Source organism: Coturnix japonica, chromosome 2 (assembly GCF_054131305.1).
Source record: "Coturnix japonica strain WE chromosome 2, WE-NBRP24, whole genome shotgun sequence".
Taxonomy (NCBI): Eukaryota; Metazoa; Chordata; class Aves; order Galliformes; family Phasianidae; genus Coturnix; species Coturnix japonica.
The window spans coordinates 66710525-66719524 of NC_140664.1; the positions used below are offsets into that span (position 1 = coordinate 66710525).

At 37.6% G+C, this 9000-nt stretch overlaps 1 long non-coding RNA gene across 1 annotated transcript; it reads left to right on the forward strand.

Moving 5' to 3' along the window:
- Window positions 1-778: 778 nt before the first annotated feature.
- LOC146761873 (uncharacterized) lies at window positions 779-3011 on the forward strand. The gene is made up of 2 exons (XR_014942693.1): window positions 779-933; window positions 2778-3011. It is a non-coding gene; the product is annotated as an uncharacterized LOC146761873 (long non-coding RNA).
- Window positions 3012-9000: the final 5989 nt, after the last annotated feature.

Consider the following 9000-nt stretch of genomic DNA (forward strand, 5'->3'; position numbering starts at 1 on the left):
TGTCTCATGGACATATCCTCAGAGTTGAAGTTAGTATAATGGGTCCTGCTGTAGATCTGACATCAGGAAAAAGTTGCTGGTGCAGAAGCACCACAGCTCTGACAGGCACTGGCCAAGATCTGTGTCTTGACCTTTTTTTTTTTTTTTTTACTTGTTTGAAAGATGTTATTTGTAGGATGGGACCAACAAGATTTCAGCACCTTAAGTCCACATAATGAACTTCCTTCTCTGATTCCTTAACTTTGGTTTCTGCCCCTGCATTTTCTTTCTCTGCATCAGAGGCTGTTCAAATAGCCAATACAGAGTTTGAACTCTGTTCTTAAAGAAACACATATTTCAGCTGATATAGAGCCAATTGACATTACAGAAAACAGAGAAAATCACTCCCAAACAGGTAGGAAGGTGCTTCTGAAATAACCCCAAATTTTGGTAAAAGTGATGCCATTTCCCCTCAGCTATTTTCTAAATCATAACTCACTTATGTGTGATAAGAGCTAAGGCAGGAATTTTGCCTGTGAATTAGGCAGGGAAGTTAAATGTGGAGAAGAAAAAGGAAGGAAGGACTGCCTAGCTCACCTTTCACAGACAATGGCACTTTTGTCATTTTGCCTGTGCCCTAAATAGACTAGATTCGGTAGCTTTGAATTCATGACACTCCTTCTCACACTGCTCTGCAGCTCATAATAAGCTAGTAGCTTAGCAGTCTTTTATTTTTTCCTTCCCGCCCCCCCCCACCCCCCCCCCTCTTTTTTTTTTTTTTTTTTTAAAATTGGCTAGGAAGGCAGGCAAGCTTTACAACCAAAACAATCAATTTCAAGCTGCCGAACCCAATAAGGCCAGTTTGAGAGTGACCCTTTAAATTGAGTGTGAAATTGGGAGATGGAGCTGCCCTTTCCTACTGCAGAGCTGGTGGAGAAACCATCACTTCCTTTTGTAAGTGGGTGCATTAATAGTTGTGCTGTTCTTGCAGACATTATGTGCTAACAAAACTATGTGTGCCTGGTTCTGTAGCAGGTTACAGGGGAAAAACAAAGCAAAGGCCATCTGGCTCCACTAGTTAGTATGTATAATGTCCAGATACTAATGCCTAATGCACTTGTAAATATAAGTTTTCTCTCTCTCAGGGTCTGATTTTAATTTGGGTAATATTCCTGTTAATAATAACATCTAATTGCAACATCCATTAAAAGTTAGTAACATTAATTTAACAGGGAGAAAATCTAATAGAGTTCTTAGAGTGGCACTGGCATTTTTCCAATAAATTAATGTTACAAACTTTTAAAAGGATGTCTTAAATAGGCATCATTAGTGGTGGGAATATTAAACAAATTAAACTCAGACCTTTAATATGAGGTGGGAGCCTATTTATGAATCCAAGTAAAGGTGTCTGCTATGCCTTTCAACCTATTTAAAATGTTCAATAGGAAGCATAAGTTTGTGCAAAATTCATGATACTGAAGTTTCTACGTAGTAAATGCTCAAATGAATGTCTTTTTTTTTTCTTTTTCTTTTAAACAGTATCTCTTTTGCTGGCCGTGTGTTCTACACATTGCTTGTCTGACTGCTGTTGTTTTTCTTTTTAACAGTGACCTTCTGGCCTATTAAATTTCCTCCTTTGGGTTATTTTTGTTGTTGTTTAAAGGGTGTGATCATGAATGCAAAGGATGAACAGTCCCTCCTACTGCTAGGCAAAAGCCTTGATGATTTAGAAACAGATTCCTGGGTTAGGCTAAAGAGGGACAGGTTGTATCAGGGATGCATAGATTTTAAAATGCTTTCAATAGTTTAAGTTCATATTGTATCTGCAGTAAGATAAGATACAATAAGATAAGATACATGATTCTGCTTAGACAAGCCAACAAAACTGTTCAATAGATGAATTTTTTAAAGGTAGCTTTTGGTTTACAAGTTGAATACAGATAGAATATTTTCCAGCATAAACACTGGATTGCACAGCCTCTTTTACTCTTGAGGTGAGGATGAAAGGAAGAGCTACATATGAAAGAAGCTAGTCAGATACTCAGTGTAGTACTGGGAAAAGATCAACATGTGACAGTCTTTATGTTGAGCTCCGTCTATAACAAAAACATCATCTATTGCTAAATGCTTCAGTACGAATACAACAAAATGTAATGAAACAGCAGTGAGTGAGTAGAGCAGTGTAGCGTGATCACTAAGCAAGCTGTGACAAATGCAATTCCTCAAATTTTTAGTCTGTATTGAGGTTTTCTAAGCACTCAGCAGCAAATACACTTAGGTTCAGTGTCCATAATAGATACCAGGATAGGATCTTTCCATGAGCAGATAGTATTTGACTTCACTGAGCTTGTGTCACCCACAGACTGCATGCTGTGAGAAACATATTTAGAGAGGTCTGATCTACTGTAAATACTGTGATGGGCATTCATTCAAGCTTACAAATACTCACAACTCACTGAGTAGTACATTAGGCAAAAGGCTAAACAATCTGTTTGACAGTTGTTTTCACATTTACCTTGATATATAGGTACACTTCTTTGCCCGTGACCTCAGATTTCAATATGTAAATTTATAAACAGGTTGAAGTAGGTGTACTTGAGGTTCCCATGAATAAAATCTGCCCTACTAACTTCCATTCATTCCCAAGCTGGTGCAGACAGGATGGTACAGTCCTCTCCCAAACCAGGTCTATGCAGACCCAGAGCTGGGATGTGAACTTGTGTCCAACAGTTTTGTTGGATTTAAGGGCTTATGAGCTCTACTTAATGATATACATCTGCATTTTTACCTTTTTTCAGGAAGCCTTGGTGCTATCTCCTGCTCACAGGGCTGACACACATGGACTTCCATGGGCTCACAAGTACTTGCCTGGACACTGAGACTTTAAGGAGAAGAGGTAGCTTTGCATTACCATCCCAAGAGCATTCTGCTCATGGAATACAGACTACAAAGATGAAGAACTGAAAAAACAGAACAGCTACCTAACCTCATCAACTTCAGTGTTTATTAATAATAAATATTTGGATGTGGGAGAGTTGTCTGGAATTTGAATCCCTGTTCCTGCAAGCCAAGATGTTCACATGTTCACCTCTCAAACTTCAACAATATTTGACTAAGCCTTAATTAAAAGTAATGTTGTTTTCTTTTACTAAATAATAATAATAATAATAAATAAATAAATAAATAAATAAAATAATATGTTAGCTTAATTTGGAAGTCTTAACAAGAAGGAAAATACAGAAAAAAATAAATGCACCGGGCTACAGAAAAATCAGGTTTTGATTTTGCTGGGTAAATTGAATGACAAATTGTAACAAACAGTGAGCTTGCAAATGGATTTATTATTAATCTTTTTGGTATCTATTTAGTTACAGTTTTCAGATGAGACTAGACGTTCTACACTACTTGACTGCTGAAATACTCCAGTGTCCAAGAAGTCCAGGAGGAAAAACTCCTAGTATGCCATTGAACAGATTGGTTTTCTTCCTTTGTTCCACAATAAACTGCTGTAAGTTGGGAAAATATACAGCCATTTGTATCATTCTACAGACAGAAATTGAAGCAGTGATAACTTTATAGCCAATACAGGGTCTCAAGAAGACTGTAGAAACTTATGTTACCTAAAGCAATTAGATTGTTGTTACAGAGATATTAGAAGAAAATTTTTATAGTGTTAAGGAGTGTTAAAACAGAAACAAACAAACAAAAAAAAGAAACAAACAAATAAAACCCAAAACAAAACAACAAAAACAAAACACACACAAGGACAAGAACATTTTGTTCCTGAGCTTTCTCCTAATATCATGTGGACAAAATCATCATGCAATTTCACTGCTACTAATTTTAAAAATTGAAGGCTGATAAAGTAAAATGTGCAACCATCATAAGTGCTGTTATTCACTTTTATGCTTCCCCTTTTTACACCCAGATATTACCTAAAAATGCTTCAGCATGATCTTCTGTGTGCATGGTCACACACATTCACACATAACTTCAATACACCCATGAGACATAAAGAATAATGAATAAAATCCCTGAAAGCAACCAGTAAACTACCACCTATTCAATTCTCCCCCACCCAGGTTTTTCACAGTGTTGTAAAGGCATTACTATTGGCTGAGGTACTCAGCAACATCTTTCCCTCAGCTTGTGAGCAGATGATTTGGAATGTGAGGACTAGGGTAGCAATGTCTCTCCCACTGTAAGCAAAGATCAGGTTTGCAACCACCTGAAGAAACTGAACATCCATAAGGTTATGGATCCCAATGAGATGCATCCAAGAGTTGTGAGAGAAGTGACTAACATAGTTGTTAAGCCTCTCTTGATTACATTTGAAAAGTCACGACAGTCAGGTGAACACCCTGATGACAGGGAAAAAGGCAGTGTTGCACCCATTTTTAAGAAGGGTAGAAACTACTGGAAACTACTGACCTGTCAGTCCCACCACTCTCCTGGGAGTGACCATAGAGCAGATCTTCCTGAAAGCACCGCCAAAATACATGGAAGAGGGAGAAGTGATATGGCTTCAACAAGGCCAAGTCTTACCTGAACAACCTAGAGGAATTCTATCGTGGCATAACTTCTTTAGTGGAAAACAGAAGAGCTATTGATGTCATCTATCTGGACTTCATTAAGGCCTTTGAGATAGTCCTCCATAAAATCATTCTCTCCAAATTGTGAAGATATTTATTTGATGGGTGGACTGTTTGGTGGATGAGGAAATGGTTGCAACATCATACTCTCTGACTCACAGTGGTCAGTGGCTCAGTGCCTGGATGGAGATAAGCAATGAGTGGTGTCTCTCAGCAGTTTGTTCAGCACTGGACTGTCACCGTCTGGACTGTCACATCAGTGACATCAATAATGAGACTGAATGCACACCCTGAAAGTTTGTGGATGGCATCAAGCTATGTGGGGCAGTTGACATGCCTGAGGGATGGGATGCCATTTAAAGACACCTAGTCAGGCTCAAATAGTGGATCCAGGTGAACCTCATGAGGTTCCACAAAGTCAAGTTCACGGTCTTGCATCTGGGTCAAGGCATTCCTCACTATCTAGATAGGCAGGGAGATGTAAGGCTAGAGCACGGCCCTGGAAAAAAGGACTTGGAAGTACTGACTGATCTTCAGAAGAAGATAGGCAAAGCAGCATTTCCACAAACACCACTGAAGGAATAAATTATTCAGTTGTCTACCCTACTGATTCCCAGAGGATTGCTTTCATTTGTTCCACATACAGTGCTGGCTCAAAACATTCCCTTTTAGGAAAGCTTTTCCATGCCTGAATTTATACTTGGATATTCCTCAGAAACTGAAGCAGTCAGACCAAAACAGTCTTTCTCTCTTTATTTCTTGCGGTCCTATCTCCATATGCATATATGAAATCTCTATCTCCTCTTCTATCTAGAATTATACAACTAGCACCTGGCTTGAAGGGCAATAGCAGTAAACTATAGCTCAAAGGAGACTGCAAATTTCTTGGAGTGGGGAGCTGTCTCCTTAATTAGTCTGGAAAAAAATCACACCAACATATGACATTATAGGAATAATAAATAATAGTAAAAATAGTTCCTGAAAGTGGGTTGGTATTGCCCGAAGGAAAAGCCTTAGAAGATGTGAGGATGATAATTCCTAGCACTAAATATGAGTGAGTTAAGCAACAACTCCAGGAAGGACCTTGTCAAGCTGCAAATTGCTTCCAAGCCTGATACCTGAGAATGCATCTACTCCAGGTACAGTCACTAGAGACATTTTCTCTGTTAAGATATATAGTAAATTCTGCTTTAAAATGACAAGGTAAAAAGTGAGAAATAGTGAGGTAACTTCCTTGACTGAGCAGCGCAGAGGGATGCAGAAATGTTCTTGGTCTGACCTTCATGGGCTTTCTTCTTCTTTCTTCTTTTTTAAATGGAGAAAGAGCACAAAGGCAATCCAGTAAGACTGCACTCAAGGCCTAACAATGTAATGATAGCCTTTGGAAAACAGCTGTGCAAGGATACCGACAGATTCATCAGGTATGGTGTGGTCTTACTGCAGGTCTGCCTCAGTGAAATGGTTTAAGCTCTTTTACAGCTGCTTAACCTAGGCGAGAATGGGAAGGGGCAGAGAGAGGCTGGGAATTTCTCTATCAGAGGCTGCAACACTCTGCTCTCCCATGAGAATACTCTTGGAGTCTGATCTGTTTAGCAATGCAAGACATAGCTTGCCTATTAAAGCCAAACAAAGGGTATAGAAAAAAAAATAACCTGCCTGAATACAGCTTATTTGGTGGAATTTACACATTTCTGTTAATGAATTAAATTGCTAGGTACTGAAGTGATGTATCTCAGCAAAACCCATTCACTGGAAACCAGAAACAAACATTAACTTCCAGCCAAATTCTCTAGACCATACTTAGTGTTTACTTAGTCTAAGCTTCCAGCAACTTAGACAGAAGTTTTGCCTGAATAAAAACTGTTAGATTTGGTTCACTATGAGATTGTAAAGACCACATATATAGATATCTTCACAAATTCTCTCTCTCTCTCTCTCTCTCTCTTTTTTTTTTTTTTTCTTTCAATCTTGATGTATTCCATGAGGGTGTTTTTCTCTTTCCCTTTCTCTCTCTCCCTTTTTTTTTTTCCTTCTTCTTTTATTTTTTAACGAACAGAAATTCCTGTAGGGTACTTGAGACTTCACAGCCCATTTTCAGTGAAGATTCAATTCCACAGATTGCAATAGCAAATCTTTTAACTTTAGCAAGGTCCTGACTTTTATTCTTACATCTGAAGCAGACTAGAGGAATGGCTGATCAGTGTTTACAGTGAGCAAAGCAGGGAAAGTTTCCATGAACACTGTTCTTTTCCTCTGATGCTATAAGGCATTAAACAGAAAAAAATTTGGCATTTCAGAAGTACTCGACTCTGAAGTTTTGTAGACTATTGCCTGCATTGCTTTTTGCTTCTGGGCAGACTCCCTGAATGCATGCTCCCATTCACCCATGATTTAGAGACTTCACCAACTGCTACCAGTAACCAAGCTCCTGGCAAGCACGCTGCTGCTGCCAGGCATGCGACCATATCAGACTTTAATCCCTTCAAATAATAAATATCATTCCGTTTCTTTTTTTATTATTATTTTTTTCTTTCCCCCCTTTGGACATACACAATTTTTACCATTGTTTTTTCCCCCCATGTATGTGTTATGGAAACAACAATGTCTTTTTGGCAGCTGAAAGTCACTTACTGAGTCCAAACACAAATTCTTTCTGTTTTGTTCCAGAATTAAGATCTAACTCATAGCATCTTTCCTAGTAGCCACAAGGATGTTTAAGGACACATGCCCAAATTCACTTTTCACCAGTTAATGTATATTTGAAGGCAAAACAATGAAGCCATAAAACCAGGTCAGTTTCTACAAAAATCTCAGAAAAATGCAAGAAATAAAAATCTGAAAGCCTTCTGTGAAGCATGTCATTTATTAAAGTTGCTATGGAATGAATTCCAATACGAAAATCTAGATCCACAGTAGCAGTAATGAAACATAACTAAAACGGTAATTAGTATAGGTATCATACTTATTATTTTGACAGAAAACTTGTATGTATGGAAAATACTAATTGTTTATCCTTGCTTATATTAAGACACCCAAAAATTCCTGTCAGTCTCATTGTTATTATTAAATAATAATTTTTGACAGCAGTTTCTGTGTAAGATTTTGGAAAGCAAATGATACCCTGACATTAAATTCATTTTCATGGAAAATAAATTTAAAAGAGAGAGGAGGGAGGGAGGGAGAGAGAGAAAAAGAGATGAAAAAATATATAAGATAGCATCATTAAGCTCTTAAGAATAATAAATATTCCATATTGATGACAGAGAAAAGAAGCCAGCAGCCTGACTGGAGATTAAATGAGAAATACAGTTTTTGACTATTTTAATATTAAGAAATGCATTCATAAAACAATCATTGCACTTGAATGACACAGGGACAGATCCAAATCTACATCAAGCTAGACATACAGAAATCACTGAGAAAAATCAAGACAAAACAAGATGTTTGGTGACTGAACTGTGAAATTCAGTATTCAGAGCTTCTACTGGAGAATAATTCCCATTTTTTGTTTGTTTGTTTGTTTGTTTTTGTCTTGTTTTTGTTTGGAGAGTTGAAAAGAAAACAGAAAGGCAAAACAGCTTCCTGAATCAATACTGGAAGTAATAGAGATATAAGGAAAAGCTAAAATGCTACATACTTATTTTGAGTACCTTGTTCTCCATGGTGGTTATATTTTATCTTCTGAACAGGAAGATTATTATCACCTATTTATTGAAAAATCAGGAACATAAGGTAAGTGCTTGTCTCTTTGTAGTCATAGGGAAGACAATGCCCCCTCCCTTCAGGTCACCTGAAATACTGCTCATCTTATGCTTGCTATAATCAGTCCAGATCTTAATGCTTTGTTTTTGAAAAAGAAAGGAGGTAGGGATTACACAAGTCAGATAAGTATTTCTTTATTTATTTTTGTTTGTTTGTTTTTTTCTTTGTTTTGTTCATATATGTATATTGGAAATTACCTACATTTTGCATTATTCATATTTTTAAACAAAATTTCCCAAAGTTATTTTATGTTTAACTGAGATACATGCTTCCCAGACTGATTTTTACAAGAAATAATAGCAAATGTGAAAAATCCTATAGCAATCATGAGAATTTTTCTTCTTTTATATAAATGTGGAAACTAGAGTGCTCTGTTGAGTGGTCTCAGAAAGGTCATTGAGGGCAAGAGATGATATAAACAGTCATCTAAGAGCTTGGCAAATCAATCATAATTAACATTCAGAGATACTTCCTGCATGCAAAGCCCCCAGAGGGAAAGGTCACTAGAGGAGATCACTGGACAACTTGAAGATGTGAGAGCTAACAGGTTTCCTCACTCCAGGCTCCCCTTTGGTTTGATCAGTTTCTGCACTCACTTTCAGTGCCATCTGACACCGGAGCTGCTTGGGGTGCTGTGGGGAGGGAGTGGGACATTTTTGACATGTCA